Genomic DNA, 17,064 nt, shown 5'->3' with positions numbered 1-17,064 from the left:
CATAAGAAACTGCAGCAATAGAAGTAGAAAATGTAAAGAATCAAGTGGAAATTTTAGAACTGAAAAATACAGTAACCAAAATTTAAAAATTACTGGATAGGCTCCATGCCAGAATGGAAAGAAGAGAGGAAGGAATTAGTGAGCTTAAAGATGGATCAAAAGAAATTATCCAATCTTAATAATGGTGAAAAACTAAATGAAAAAGTAAGCATAGCCTCAGAGACCTTTGGGACAATAACAAAAGATCTAACATTTGAAGCATTCTGTACTAGATAGGACAGAATGTGGACCTAAAAAAAACTGTGAAGAAATAATGGCTTACATATTCCCAAATTTGGCAAAAGACGTAAGCCTACAGACTTAAGCTGAGTGAACTCCAAACAGGATAAATGTAAATAAATCCATGTACAGTCACATTAGTTAAACTTCTGAAAATTAAATGAAAAAATCTTTGTATATACATATGTATATATGTATTTTAAAATTTTTATGTATTTTAATATTCCAATTTAATTAATATGCAGTGTTAGATTAGTTTCAGGTGTACAAGATAGTGATTTAGTAATTCTCTACATTACTTAGTACTTACATTAAGTATACCACTTTTTTCATGTTTTTAAATTTTTTATTTAAATTTTACTTAGTTAACATACAATGCAATATTTCTGAAGTAGAATTCATCACTTACATGCAACACCTAGTGCTCATCACCACATGTCAAGCCCATCTCCCACCCACCTCTCTCCATCAACACTCAGTTTGTTCTCTGTCAATAAGAGTCTCTTATGGCTTATTTCTCTCACTCCTTTTCTGTTTCTTCCCCTTCCCATATGTTCATCTGTTTTCTTTCTTAAATTCCACATATGAGTGAGATCATACGGTATTTGGCTTTCTCTAACTATTTCACTTAACATAATACAGTCTAGCTCCATCCATGTCATTGCAAATGGCAAAATTTCATTCTTTTTGATGGCTAAGTAATACTCCATTATATATGTGTGTGAGTGTGTACATGCACATACATACATACATACCACATCTTTTTTTTTTATTGAAGTTCGATTTGCCAACATATAACACCCAGTGCTCATACCATCAAGTGCCCTCTTCAGTGCCTGTCACCCAGTTACCCCATCCCCTGCCTGTCTCCCCTTCCACTACCCTTTGTTGGTGTCCCGAGAGAGTTAGGAGTCTCTTATGGTTTGTCACTCATTTTTTTCCCACTCATTTTCCATCCTTTCCCTTACAATCCCTTTCACTATTTTTTATATACCCTGTATGAGTGAAACCATAAGATGATTGTCTCTCTGATCGACTTACTTCACTCAGCATGATACCCTCCAGTTCCATCCATGTCGAAGCAAATGGTAGGTATTTGTCCCTTCTAATGGCTGAGTAATACTCCATTGTGTGTGTGTGTGTATGTGTGTGTGTGTGTGTGTATGTATGTGTGTGTGTGTTCCCCTATTAGGGAAATGGCAATTTGAATGACAGCAGATTTTTCATAAGAAATTACGGAAGACACAAGAAGGTAGCCCAACATTTTTTAACCATTGAAAGAAAAAAAATTGATGTTACCCCAGATTGTGTATCCTGGAGAAATATACTTCAAGAATGAAGGAGAAATAAACACATTTTCAGATAAAGGAAAGCTAAGAAAATGTATTGATAGTGGATTGGTTTTAAAATAGTAACTATAGAGGAAGAGATGATGGAAGAATACTTGGAACATAGGAGTGAAGTAAGCAATGGAAGGGGTAAAGTCTCTTCAGTTTTTAAAATTGTCTTAGAGGATACAAAACAAAAATTATGACACTGGTACAGTTCTCAATGTATATCAAGGTTATATTATATTTAAGAAAGTTGTATCTAAAGTGGTGAGGGAAAGCGGCATAGATTATGGTAAGGTATCTGCATTCTATTTCAGGTGGTAAGATGTTGATATGAGTAGATTATAATTTATGTATGTATGTTATAATCTCTAGAGCAATCATTAAAAATACTAATAAAGTAACATAATAAAAATACTGTAAATAAACCAAAATGGAATAACTAAAAATGTTCAAGTAACCTTATAAGAAATTAAGAAAGGGAAAACAGAGGAAAGTGAAACAGAGGGAACAAATACTAAAATGTGGATTTAAATCCTAACGTATAAATAATAGAAATATATAAATTGACAGAGTTGATAAAAAAGACTTAACTGTGTGCTGTCTGTTAAGTAACTGACTTCATTTATAATAACACAGGAGGTGAAAGTTAGAAAAATATATGCCATGCATACACTAATCAGAAGAAAGCTATATTAAAAAGAGATTATTATATTAATTATGGTTATTTCTTTCTTATATAAATAAAAATAAAATTAATTATATTACTTTTTATAAGTGGGGTACCCAGGGTGATTCAGTTGGTTAAAGCATCTGACTCTTGGTTTCAGCTCAGGTCATGATCTCAGGGTCCTGAAATCAAGCCCTGTATTGAGCTCCCTGCAGGGAGTCTGCTTGAGATTCTCTCTTTCCCTCTACTTTTGCTCCTCCCCCATGCTGCTCATGTTCTTTCTCTCTCAAATAAATAAATATTTTAAGAATTATATTACTATAAGAAAAAATTGACATCAGAATAAAGAAAATACCAGGGGCAAAGGGATATCACAAAATCATAAGAGGATTAATTCACCAAGAAAGAATTAATAAGATAGATAAACCATTAGCCAGCCTTATTAAAAAGAAGAGAGAGAAGACTCAATAAAATCATGAATAAGAAAGGAGAGATCACTACCAACACCAAAGAAATACAAACGATTTTAAAAACATATTATGAACAGCTATATGCCAATAAATTAGGCAATCTAGAAGAAATGGACGCATTCCTGGAAAGCCACAAACTACCAAAACTGGAAAAGGAAGAAACAGAAAACCTGAACAGGCCAATAACCGGGGAGGAAATTGAAGCAGTCATCCAAAACCCCCCAAGACACAAAGTTCAGGGCCAGATGGCTTCCCAGGGGAATTCTTTCAAACGTTTAAAGAAGAAACCATACCTATTCTCCTAAAGCTGTTTGGAAAGATAGAAAGAGATGGAGTACTTCCAAATTTGTTCTATGAGGCCAGCATCACCTTAACTCCAAAACCAGACAAAGAACCCACCTAAAAGGAGAATTACAGACCAATATCCCTGATGAACATGGATGCAAAAATTCTCAACAAGATACGAGCCAATAGGATCCAACAGTACATTAAGAAAATTATTCACCATGACCAAGTAGGATTTATCCCTGGGACACAAGGCTGATTCAACACTCGTAAAACAATCAGTGTGATTCATCATATCAGCAAGAGAAAAACCAAGAACCATATGATCCTCTCATTAGATGCAGAGAAAGCATTTGACAAAATACAACATCCATTCCTGAGCAAAACTCTTCAGAGTGTAGGGATAGAGGGAACGTTCCTCAACATCTTAAAAGCCATCTACGAAAAGCCCACAGCAAATATCATTCTCAATGGGGAAGCACTGGGAGCCTTTCCCCTAAGATCAGGAACAAGACAGGGATGTCCACTCTCACCACTGCTATTCAACACAGTACTGGAAGTCCTAGCCTCAGCAATCAGACAAAAAAGGCATTCAAATTGGCAAAGAAGAAGTCAAACTCTCCCTCTTCGCCGATGACATGATATTCTACATAGAAAACCCAAAAGCCTCCACCCCAAGATTGCTAGAACTCATACAGCAATTTGGCAGCGCGGCAGGATACAAAATCAATGCCCAGAAATCAGTAGCATTTCTATACACGAACAATGAGACAGAAGAAAGAGAAATTAAGGAGTCAATCCCATCTACAATTGCACCCAAAAGCATAAGATACCTAGGAATAAACCTAACCAAAGAGGTAAAGGATCTATACCCTCAAAACTATAGAACACTTCTGAAAGAAATTGAGGAAGACACAAAGAGGTGGAAAAATATTCCATGCTCATGGATTGGCAGAATTAATATTGTGAAAATGTCAATGTTACCCAGGGAAATTTACACGTTTAATGCAATCCCTATCAAAATACTGTGGACTTTCTTCAGAGAGTTGGAACAAATCATCTTAAGATTTGTGTGGAATCAGAAAAGATCCCGAATAGCCAGGGGAATTTTAAAAAAGAAAACCATATCTGGGGGCATCACAATGCCAGATTTCAGGTTATACTACAAAGCTGTGGTCATCAAGACAGTGTGGTACTGGCACAAAAACAGGCACATAGATCAATGGAACAGAATAGAGAATCCAGAAGTGGACCCTGAACTTTATGGTCAACTAATATTTGATAAAGGAGGAAAGACTATCCATTGGAAGAAAGTCTCTTCAATAAATGGTGCTGGGAAAATTGGACATCCACATGCAGAAGAATGAAACTAGACCACTCTCTTGCACCATACACAAAGATAAACTCAAAATGGATGAAAGGTCTAAATGTGAGACAAGATTCCATCAAAATCCTAGAGGAGAACACAGGCAACACCCCTTTTGAACTCGGCCACAGTAAATTCTTGCAAGATATATCCACAAAGGCAAGAGAAACAAAAGCAAAAATGAACTATTGGGACTTCATCAAGATAAGAAGCTTTTGCACAGCAAAGGATACAGTCAACAAAACTAGAAGACGACCTACAGAATGGGAGAAGATATTTGCAAATGACGTATCAGATAAAGGGCTAGTTTCCAAGATCTATAAAGAACTTATTAAACTCAACACCAAAGAAACAAACAATCCAATTATGAAATGGGCAAAAGACATGAACAGAAATCTCACAGAGGAAGACATAGACATGGCCAACATGCACATGAGGAAATGCTCTGCATCACTTGCCATCAGGGAAATACAATCAAAACCACAATGAGATACCACCTCACACCAGTGAGAATGGGGAAAATTAACAAGACAGGAAATCACAAATGTTGGAGGGGATGCGGAGAAAAGGGAACCCTCTTAACACTGTTGGTGTGAATGTGAACTGGTGCAGCCACTCTGGAAAACTGTGTGGAGGTTCCTCAAAGAGTTAAAAATAGACCTGCGCTACGACCCAGCAATTGCACTGTTGGGGATTTACCCCAAAGATACAGATGCAGTGAAATGCCAGGACACCTGCAGCCCAATGTTTATAGCAGCAATGTCCACAACAGCCAAACTGTGGAAGGAGACTCGGTGTCCATTGAAAGATGAATGGATAAAGAAGATGTGGTTTATGTATACAATGGAATATTACTCAGCCATTAGAAACGACAAATACCCACCATTTGCTTCAACATGGATGGAACTGCCGGGTATTATACTGAGTGAAATAAGTCAATCAGAGAAGGACAAACATTGTATGTTCTCATTTATTTGGGGAATATAAATAATAGTGAAAGGGAATATAAGGGAAGGGAGAAGAAATGTGTGGGTAATATCAGAAAGGGAGACAGAACATAAAGACTCCTAACTCTGGGAAACGAACTAGGGGTGGTGGAAAGGGAGTTGGGCGGGGGGGTGGGGGTGAATGGGTGACGGGCACTGAGGATGGCACTTGACGAGGGCACTTGACGGGATGAGCACTGGGTGTTACTCTGTATGTTGGTAAATTGAACACCAATAAAAAATAAGTTTATTAAAAAAATTCACCAAGAAAATATAAAAATTTTAAATATACATGCACCAAAACATAGAGCTGCAAGATAAATGAAGTAAAACTTGAAGGGACTGATAGAGAAAATGGAGAAATCATCTCCTATACTTGATGATTTATAACCCTTTCCCTAGTAATTGATTACAACCACTTGACAAAATTCACCAAGGATAATTAAGGATGGAACAGTGCCATCAACCATCAGGATCTAATTGAAATTTTTAGAATGTTTCATCCAATAAAATTGGAATACAGGTTGTTTTCAAGCATACATGGGACATTTAGCAAGATTGACAATATCTTGGGTCATAAAACAACTCAACGAATTTATGATAACTCCTATCATACAAAGGATATTTTGATGCTAATAGAAACAAAGTAGAATCAACAACCAGAAGACACTAGGAAAATATTGAAGCACTTAAAAATTAATATACTATTAAATAATCCATGGTCAAAGAGGAAATATCAAGAAATAAAAAATATGTTAAAGCGAACATAAATGTAAATATAATATATTAAAATGTGTGGGATGCAGGTAAAGCAGTGCTGAGAGGACATTTTTAACATTAACTGCATTTATTAGAAAAAAAAAAATCCATGGTGTCAAATCAGTAATTTCAGCTCCTATTCAAGAAAGCAGAATGAAGGGAAAACTAGAGCAGAATTTAATGAGGTTAAAAATAGAAAAATAGAGGGACACCTGGGTGGCTCAGCAGTTAAGCATCTGCCTTTGGCTCAGGGTGTGATCCTGGAGTCCCAGGATCAAGTCCCACATCAGGCTTCCTGTGAGGAACCTGCTTCTCCATTTGTCTGTGTCTCTGCCTCTCTCTCCCTCTCTCTCTCTCTTTCTGTGTCTCTCATGATAAAATAAAATCTTAAAAAAAAAATCAACCCAAAAGTCAGTTTTAAAAAATATCCATAAAATTAATAAACATCTGCCAAGACTGGCATAGAAGATAAGAGAAAATAGTAGTTACCAATATATTGGGACTAAAGAAAGAAATACCACTGTGGATGCCACAGACATTAAATGGGTAATGAGAGAAAACTATAAACAACTTCATACATTTAAGTGAGAATCTATATGAATAAAACAAGTCCTTGAAAATCACAAATCACCAAAATTTACCCAAGATAAAAATAGGTAATCTCAGTTACAAAAAAGCTATCAAAGTTTTTTTGCAGCTATCAAAGCAATAAAATCTTATTAATTTATTTATAAAAAGATTTTATTTATTTATTCATGAGACACAGTGAAACGTAGAGACATAGGCAGAGGGAGAAGCAGACTCCCTGTGGGAAGCCTGATGTGGGACTCGGTCCCAGGGCTCTGACCTGAGCCAAAGGCAGATGCTCAACCACTGAGCCACCCAGGTGCTCCTCAAAGTGATTAAATTTATGAAAATCGTTCCAAAAAGGAAATGTCTGGGCCCAGATGGTTCCACTGGTAAATTCTACCAACAGACTAAAGAAAAAAAACTAGTAGATCACATCAATTGTTTCAGAAAAAGCATTTGAGAAAATCCAACACTCTCTCATGATTAAAAACTCTCAGCAAACTAGGAATAAAGGGGACTTTTTCACCCTGAAAAAGGGCATTTATGAAAACTACAGCAAATGTCATGCTTAATTGTGAGAGTTTGCTTTTGGGAACAAGGTGAGGATGTCTGCTTTTAACAGTTTTATTCAGCTTACTACTAGGAGACCTGACTAGTGCAATAAGGCAAGGCAAGGGAAGAAGAGAGATACAGATTAGAATGAAGGAGAAAAGCTAATCCTGTTTGCAGATAGTGATTGGCTACATGGGAAATCCCAAATAATCTACAAACAACAAAACCCACTAGAGTGTTCCAAAGATACTCCTAAACAGTTACAGGATATTAACTCAAAATACTCTCTTTTTCTTTCATTCATTCATTCAATTAATTAATTATATTGCCATATATTAGCAATGAGCACTTGGAAACCAAATTTTTACAAAAGTACCATTTGACTAAAGGCTTAAATAGGAGACCTGAAACCATAAAAATCCTAGAAGAGAACACTGGCAGTAACCTCTTGACATTGGCCATAGCAACATCTTTCTGGATATGTCTCCTGAGGCAAGGGAAACAAAAGCAAAAATAAACTCTTGAGATTTCATCAAAATGAAAAGCTTCTACACAGTGAAGGAAACAACAAAACTAAAAGGCAACCTATGGAATGGGAGAGGATATTTGCAAATTACATATCTGATAAATGATTAGTATCCAAAATATATAAAGAACTTAAAAAATCAACACCCCCAAAATGAATAACCCAACTAAAAGATGAGCAGAAGATGTGAATAGACATTATTCTATAGAAGACATACAGATGGCCAACAGACACACAGAAAGATGCTCAATATATTCATCATCAAGGAAATAGAAACAAAAGCTACAGAGAGCTATCACCTCATACCAGTCAGAATGGCTAAAATCAACAACACAAGAAACAACAGGTGTTGGCTAGGATGTGGAGGAAGGGGAAACCCCCTTACACTGTTGATGGGGATGTGGACTGGTGCAGCCACTCTACAAAACAGCATGGAAGTTCCTCAGAAAGTTAAAAATAGAACTACTCTATGACTTAGCAATTTGCATTAGTAGGCATTTACCCAAAGGACGCAAAAATACTGATTCAAAGAGGTGCATGCGCTGATGTTTACAGCAGCATTATCAACAATAGTCACACTGTGGAGAGAGCCCAAATGTCAATTGGCTGCTGAATGATTCAGATAGAATTGTGATATATATACACAATGAAATATTAGCCATCAAACAAATGAAATCTTGCCATTTGCAATGATGTGGATAGAGCTAGAGTATGTTATGATAAGCACACTAAGTCAGAGAAAGACAAATGCCATATGATTTCTTTCATATGTGGAATTTAAGAAACAAAATTATAGAGAACAAACTGATGGCTACTGGAGGAGAGGTGGATGGGTTAAATAGATGACAGGAGTTGGTTCTTTGAAAGAATAAGATAGATAAACCATTAGCCTTACTAAAAAGGAGAGAGAGAAGACTCAAATTAATAAAATCATGAATGAGAAAGGAGAGCTCACTACCAACATCAAGGAAATACAAACGATTTTAAAAACATATTATGAACAGCCATACGCCAATAAATTAGTCAATCTAGAAGAAATAGACGCATTTCTGCGTCTAAACTACCAAAACTGGAACAGGAAGAAATAAAAAACCTGAACAGGCCAATAACCAGGGAGGAAATTGAAGCAGTCATCAACAACCTCCCAAGACACAAAAGTCCAGGGCCAGATGGCTTCCCAGGGGAATTTTATCAAACGTTTAAAGAAGAAACCATACCTATTCTACTAAAGCTGTTCGGAAAGATAAAAAGAGATGGAATACTTTCAAACTCGTTCTATGAGGCCAGCATCACCTTAATTCCAAAACCGGACAAAGACCTCACCAAAAAGGAGAATTATAGACCAATATCCCTGATGAACATGGATGCAACAATTCTCAACAAGATACTAGCCAATAGGATACAACAATACATTAAGAAGATGATGGGGCTTATGGAGGACACTCATTAGGATGAGCACGAGATGCTGAATGTAAGTGATGAATCAATAAATTCTACACCTGAAACTAATATTACCTGTGTGTTAACTGGAATTTAAATAAAAACTTGAAAACAGTACTGGTGTTTATTTTTTTTTTTTTTTTTTTTTTTTTTTTTTTTTTTTTTAGTACTGGTGTTTTAAAGAAAATACATTTTTTTTCTTTTTCAAGAGAGCACAGGCATTCTGGATCTGTTATGGCAGCTCTACAGTCTATCAAGGATTCAGGATCAGAAATGTGAATAAATTAGAGCTGCTATTTAATGCAATAGCTTGGGACATTTAAAATTTGAAAAATCTTTCAGGTATGCTTTGAGGCCAATATACTCACTGATTTTTGAGAGACATGGAAAACCTTGAGAGTAGGAGGAGGCTGTATTGGAAAGGACAGCTGCGAACAGTAGTTTTTGATATTTTATAACTAAAATTTGAAATTGCCATGGTAATTTTTAAATTTACCTTCTGACATGGAATATTGCCTTTCTTTATCATTTTAACAAATTGCAGTGTTTTTGGTTAGTTCTTTTAAAAATATTGTCAATATGACAAGTAGTCAAATGATTGTTGTTTTTCTATAATGGATGTAGGAGGTCAGATGTGTAGCCAATAAAATTCAAAACAAATGAATATACATTTTCTCCACATGACTCTTTCTACTGGAAGAGAATAAATTTGTTGTATTATTGAAGTCAGTAAGATAGCTAAACATTCTCCTTTGTTTTCTCTACTTAATTTCAAGCCTTATAGTTCTTCTTAATGTGACTTTACTAAAAGGTAAGTAATAACGTAGTTGTCCTTTGAGGAAAAAGTATACTTAAGAACCAAAATGAATCTAGGTAACAACTTTTAAAGTCTAATTTATCTGATTCTGAAAATGAAAGAAAAATAATATAAATAAAAGATGAAGAGTAAACTGAGAAACAAGTCTCAACATGTATAACTATGAAGATTAACATCTTTCTGTGTATAAAGTACATAAAAATAAGAAAACCAGTAAGAACACCAGTAGATAATCAGCAAAGATAGAGACAAGACATTCACAAAACAATATACTAAGGAAATAGTATCACTAGTAAGAGGTGTAAATTAAATCAATCAGATGATGAGATAACCCTAACCATTCCTAGATACTCTCCTTCAAATTAACAGTTAAGAAAGTAAAAATTATCCTCTACCATTGAATTTCTCCATACTTTGCTAGTGGATATCAAGTTTTAGTTAGCCTATCTAAAAAATAATTTAGGAAAAGCCTTAAATTTCTTCAGACTTTTAAGTAATAAAAGTAATTCTAATTCTGGGAAGTTGTTTTAAGATAATAAGGTTAAATATGAGAATGGAGTAAATCTCTATTTCATAAATATTTCCATGGAAGCAGTATATGCAGTAGCAAAAATAAATTTACTTCTCCAAATGTGCCAACTGTGGTCCAGTTAAGACATAGATGACTTAGTGTTTACATCTAAAGAGCCATTAGAAAAATTTAAATAGTATATAATAAGGTGAGTTTATGTACAAATTATATATAAAGTATAATTCCACCTGTATTATGAAAATATATTTGGAATATGCATGAAGAAAATGCACCATAATTTTAATGGAGATTGAGGGGCCAAGATTTTAGATGTCTTTTTCTTAACTATTTAAAAAATTTTGAATTATTAATATATATTATTTTAATTGTTAGGAAAAAATAAAACTTTCATTAAAATAATGAATGATATTGTAAAATAATACTACCAGTGTTAAGTGAATAAGATATATGTACAAGAGCTGAACATAGGAGATTATACTAATTAATTTGCTGTATTTAGCTTTTATCACAGCATCAGCAAGTATATATTAAATTCTAGAGAAAGGGCTTTGGACTTAGGCTCAAATCTGGGCCTGTCACCTTATGTTAGGCTTCTTATTAAGTCTTAGATTTATAATACTCATTTATACACAAGAAAACTATTTCACAGGGTTGTTAGAGATTAAATAAAATTGCATATAAATCTTTAAGCACTCAGTCAGTATTATCTTGTTTTTGATATGAATTATATGTCTCTCCAGGTATACATAATTGACATCTATTTTCTGATATAGATGGTATTTAGAATGATACTTTCATCACTTAAGTTTCTTTCTCTCTGTAGAGAAATATAGACTCAATGCAGTGGACTTCATTTGTATAATGAGGTATAATGGAGTGCTAGGATAAGAGTGTATGTAATACTTGAGCCAGGATGGAAAAATCTCCATCCCTCTGAGGCAGTTAAAACCTAAATCTCCCATTCCAGTAACCTTATTCTGATGTGAAAACCATTGTTTATGGAAAATGGTGATATCATTACCCATTCCTGTCAAAAAAAAGATTGTGAAATTTTAAATATTTATGCTACAAGCACTTTTTGGTTTCTTTAAACAAAAGCACATTAGAAATCACACACAGGGTACCTGGGTGGCTCAGTTGGTTAAATGTGTGTCTTCGGCTCAGGTCATGATCCCAGAACCTGGGATCGAGCCCTACTTGGGCTCTCCACTCAGTGGGGAGTCTACTTCTCCCTCTCCTCCATCTGTGTTCTCATGCTCTCTCTCTTTCAAAAATAAGTTTAAAAATCTTAAAAAAAAATCACACAAACAAAAGGTATCTTTCTCCTTTTGCCAAGATAACAGTTGAGGTCAATTATTAATAAAAGTAGAAAATAAATGTATTATCCAGAATTATCTTTATTCTTCATTTTTAGAGTTCTCACAGCAATGGGAAAAAAGAATTTCCAACAAGTAAGAAGTCTTTATCAAATAACTATATATAGTTGTTTTCATTTTCTATGAGTGGATTTAACAAGCAATTACAGTGTCTGTTAAGATGACACTATAGGGATGCCTGTCTGGCTCAGTCAGGAGAGCATGTGCTCGATCTCAGGATCAAGCTCCATGTTGGGCGCAGAGCCTACTTTAAAAACAAAAAAGGTGACACTACAGATATAAAATTATGTGTACTTGAATTAATTTTGGAATATTAATTTTTCCTTAAGTATATAACTGAAGCATTTTATAATGGTATCTAAATTGTTTTAGTCATTTATTTGTATTATTTTAGGATGACATGATATTAGAATTTTTGCTTTCATATTTAAAACTTACCTTTATTTAAGTGGGATCTGTAGTGAATTTTATCCTGTAGTTTACTTTTCCTTTGTGATGGAATATACCTTAACATAACAATATTTTCATGTTATAGGAAAATATTACACACATTGCTAATAGAATATAGATATTAAAGTGTGCTTTTTAACATTTCTACTTTGTATTAAGTAAAAAGTTTTTAATTTTTTTTAGGAAGCCCTAAGAAATGAACAGTTCCTAGATTTTACTAGAAAGAAAGCACAGCTCTCTAAATTCTGCTGTATAGTATCTTTCTAATCTTTGGAAGATTAAATTTATAAATTGAAGGTGGCATGTCATGTTGGGGTCCACCTAAACAACAGAGGATAGAAAATTCATTTTTATGGTCATCCTAAGAATATTGATTTGCCAAGCATTAAGAACATATGTGCTTACCTCATCATATGTTTAGGGTCCATATGAGAGGAATTCAGCAGAGAGACATGATAGAGTGGCTAAGTGCATGAGCTCTGAAGAGATACTCCCGGACTTCAAATTCAAACTTGGTAGCTGTGTGATTTTGTGCTTCTTAGTTTCCTCCTAGGAGATAATAATGGTATCTACCTCCTAGGGTTGTCAGGTCGCTTAAATGGTATAAAAGTTTAGAATGGTGGTTGGCCTGTTTTTAAATGCTTGATTAAATGCTTACTCATTATTTCATTTTTGTTGTTATTTAATAGGAATAACGTTTCCTGTTGTAGGAGTCTGTTCCTAAAGCAACTCTTCCATCTTCTTTAGTCCTACATTTTTTACAAAGATATCCTAGCCTCCATTCCACTTTATCCTAAAAATATTAATCTTTAGAAGGGCAACTTCTTTTTCTTGTTGCCTTTTCAAATATATTTTATATATAACAAAGTGATAGTTTTAAAAGGTTTTCTCTCCAAATATACTCTGTAAATCAGTGGGGGTTTTTTGTTTATTTTTTTAATAATAAGTTTATTTATTTATTTTTATAATAAATTTATTTTTTATTGGTGTTCAATTTACCAACATACAGAATAACACCCAGTACTCATCCCGTCAAGTGTCCCCCTCAGTGCCCGTCACCCATTCACCCCCACCCCCCGCCCTCCTCCCCTTCCACCACCCCTAGTTTGTTTCCCAGAGTTAGGAGTCTTTATGTTCTGTCTCCCTTTCTGATATTTCCTACCACCCTTTTAATGATTTTTAAGCCTGGTATTTTCAATTGAGGATAACTTTTAATATATTTTGTTTTAGCTAGGTTTAAAATCTAAAATAATATTTCAGTGGACATCCTTGTGGCTGTCCGGTATCCACACTCCTCTTTTTCCTTATTAAAAGAGCCCCAAACTGTTTAGCTCAGCAGTGTGTACAGCTAAAGTACAACCTTTCTAGATACCCTTGAAGCTAGCAGAGACTATGTGATGCATTTCTGGCCATGAGCTATAAGCAGAAGTTTCTACAAGTGGTTTCTGGAAAAGCCATTGTTTTTCTATAAAAAAACAAGTGAATTTACTACATAGGTATATGGTGGAATTACCATCTTATTGCTAGGAGATGACATTTATGAGGTTAAAAATCACCTTCCAAGGATTACAGAGCACAAAAATAGATGTCTAAGATATTGCTGATACTGTAGAGTCACTTTAGTGCCATAGACTATTCACTTTGGAACTTTTTGTTATGTGAAAAAATAATCCTGTATTTGATTATTTTTATCAGGTTTATAAAATGTAGCCAAACACAAGTCTAATTGATATATGAGATGTCAGTGAAGGAAAAGTGAATTGACTCAATAAATGATTGATTACCACTACTTTTAATTCACTAATATTATTTTTTCTGTAAAACAGTGGACTTGCCTTTATTATTGTCTATATTTATTGAAGTGGAAAGAAAAAATTTTAAATTGTTTCTATACAAATGCAGGCATATTCAATTTACATTTGTTTGAAAAGTTACTGAATTCATGAAGATGTGATAACTAAAGAACAGATTACCTAAGTAGTAGATATTATTTCATTTTGTTATACTGCCTTTTCTAGTGAGCTAAATTTTCTTTGTGAAGTGAATTTTTATTTCAGTGTTCTTTTTAAAGTATTGCAAAAGAAATGATTTATTAGGGTTCCTAGATTACTTTTATATCATCATTGGGGAATTGTTTTAACACAATAATATAACACAGGGATAGATGTATGGAAACAGAATGTTAAAATTGGACTGTTTCTATCTTACATACACTTACATCCTATTTTAAGGCCTGGAATTACCCCCCACTACCACCCACACACAAAATATGCTAAGAAACTGTGAAGCATGCCTAGTTAATATTAGGTCAGTTTAATGAAATATGTGTAACATTTGCCTACTAAAAACTGTAAAATATTACTGAAAGAAATTAAAGAAGACCTAAATAAGTGGAGCAAGAAGTCATGCTTGTAGAGTGGTAAGCTCAATTTTGTTAAGATGTCCATTCACTCCAAAATTAATGTATGCATCAGTACAGTAACAAGCAAAATTTCAGTGGCATTTTTAATAGAAATTGATTACATTAATTCTACAATATATATGGACATACAAATGGCTGAAGTATCCAAAGAAAACTTGAGGAAGAACCCAGTTGGAGGTCGTTGTATATGTGATTTCAAGAGTTACTAAGAAGCGTAATAATCAAGACAAAAGGTATTATTGACAAAAGGATAGGCATATACATCAGTGGAATAGAGACCATAATTGACCAGATAGATGCGGTCAATTAATTTTTTTCATTACTTATATATTTAAAATGAAGATTGCATATAATTTAAGGTGTGCAACATGATGATTCAATGCATATGTAATTGGTGAAATGGGTACTAGAGGCAACCTAATTAACATGTCACCACCTCCTCACATAGTTACCATTCTTTGTGTGTGATGAGTATCCCTGAAATGTACTGTCTCAGCATATTTTTAGTAATCAGTGTAGTAATAGTAAGTTTAGTCATCACACCTGTATATTAGATCTCTGGATTATTCATCCTGTGTAACTGCAACTTTGTATCTTTTGAGCAACGTCTCCCCATTCCTTCAGCCTCTGATACTACTGATCTACTCTCTGCTTCTCTAAGTTATACTGATTATATTTGTCAGTTCTAGAAATTCTTTGGTTACTTTTTAAAAGTTTTAATTTTAATTCCAGTTAACATACACTATTGTATTAGTTTCAGGTGTACAGTATAGTAATTCAACACTTTTATAGATCACCCTGTGTTCATCACAAGTGTACTCCTTAATCCCCATCACCTATTTAACCCATCCTCTCCGCCTACGTTCCCCTCTAGTAACCATCAGTTTGTTCTCTATAATTAAGAGTCTTATGGGTAAAATCAGCAACACAAGAACAACAGGTATTGGTGAGGATGTGGAAGAAAAGGAACATTGTACACTGTTCGTGGGAATGCAAACTGGTAGGGCCTTTGGGGGAAACAGTGGGACCTTTGAGGATGTTCCTCAAAAAGTTAAAAATAGAACTACTTTCTGATCCAGCAATTGCAATACTGAGTATTTACTCAAAGAATACACGAACACAAATTCAAAAGGGATACATGGGGATCCCTGGGTGGCTCAGCGGTTTAGCCCCTGCCTTCAGCCCAGGGCGTGATCCTGGAGTCCCAGGATTGAGTCCCACGTCAGGCTCCCTGCATGGAGTCTGCTTCTCCCTCTCCCTGTGTCTCTGCCTCTCTCTCTCTCTCTCTCCCCGTGTCTCTCATGAATGAATAAATAAAATCTTTAAAAAAAAAAAAAACAAAAGGGATACATGCACCCCGATGTTTATAGCAACATTATTTATAATAGCCGAGATGCGGAAGTAGCCCAAGTGTCCATTGATTGATGAATGGATAAAGAAGATGTGGTATATACACAATGGAATATTATTCAGCTGTAAAAAGAATGAAATCTTGCTATTTGCAATGACATGGATGGAATAGAGAGTATTGTGCTAAGTGAAATAATCAGTCAGAGAAAGACAAATATCTTACATGATTTCACTCATGTGTGGAATATAAGAAAAGCACAAGGAAAATAGTAAGAGAGACAAAACAAGAATTGTTTGGTTATTTTTTAAGTCTGGTTAATTTTTACAGCCTTTTTCTTCTTGGTATATACTGTACTCATTTACTTATTTAAACATATTATAGATACCCATTTAATATTCTGTATGTAATCATTTCAGTCTTCATTTTTTGTTATTCTGATTCAGTTGTCTTTTTGCTGACTTGCTCATATTTGCTTGCTTTAATCCTGATTTTGGTGTTTTTTTGAGCTGATGTTCTTTGGAGTTCTAACTCTAGGAATTTTTTAAAGCTGGGGTTAAAACATTTCTCAGAGAAAGTTTGCATTTGTTTTTGCCAGGTTCTTGTGGTATTATGTATCTGAAAACATGTTAAAATTTAGATTGAGGTTTCTTGGTAGGAATTACATTAAATGTGTAGATTGTTTTGGGTAGTATAGACATTTTAACAATATCTGTTCTTCCAGTTGATGATCATGGAGTGTTTCCCATTTCTTTGTGTCCTCTTCCATTTCTTTCATCATGGTTTTTATTTTATTTTTTAGAGTACAAATCTTTTACCTCTGATTAGTTTTATTCCTTTGATTATATTTATTATGGTTTTTGGTTTGCTGTAGTGATCAAGACA

General features: G+C 34.4%; 1 protein-coding gene across 14 annotated transcripts in view; it reads left to right on the top strand.

The window, feature by feature from the left end:
- DOCK3 (dedicator of cytokinesis 3) overlaps nucleotides 1-17,064 on the top strand; it is a 508,844-nt gene that overhangs the window by 197,712 nt on the left and 294,068 nt on the right. The gene's annotated exons all lie outside the window — the stretch shown is intronic.

The sequence above is a fragment of the Canis lupus genome, chromosome 20 (assembly GCF_003254725.2).
Source record: "Canis lupus dingo isolate Sandy chromosome 20, ASM325472v2, whole genome shotgun sequence".
NCBI lineage: Eukaryota > Metazoa > Chordata > Mammalia > Carnivora > Canidae > Canis > Canis lupus.
This window is presented reverse-complemented; position numbering and strand designations above follow the sequence as displayed.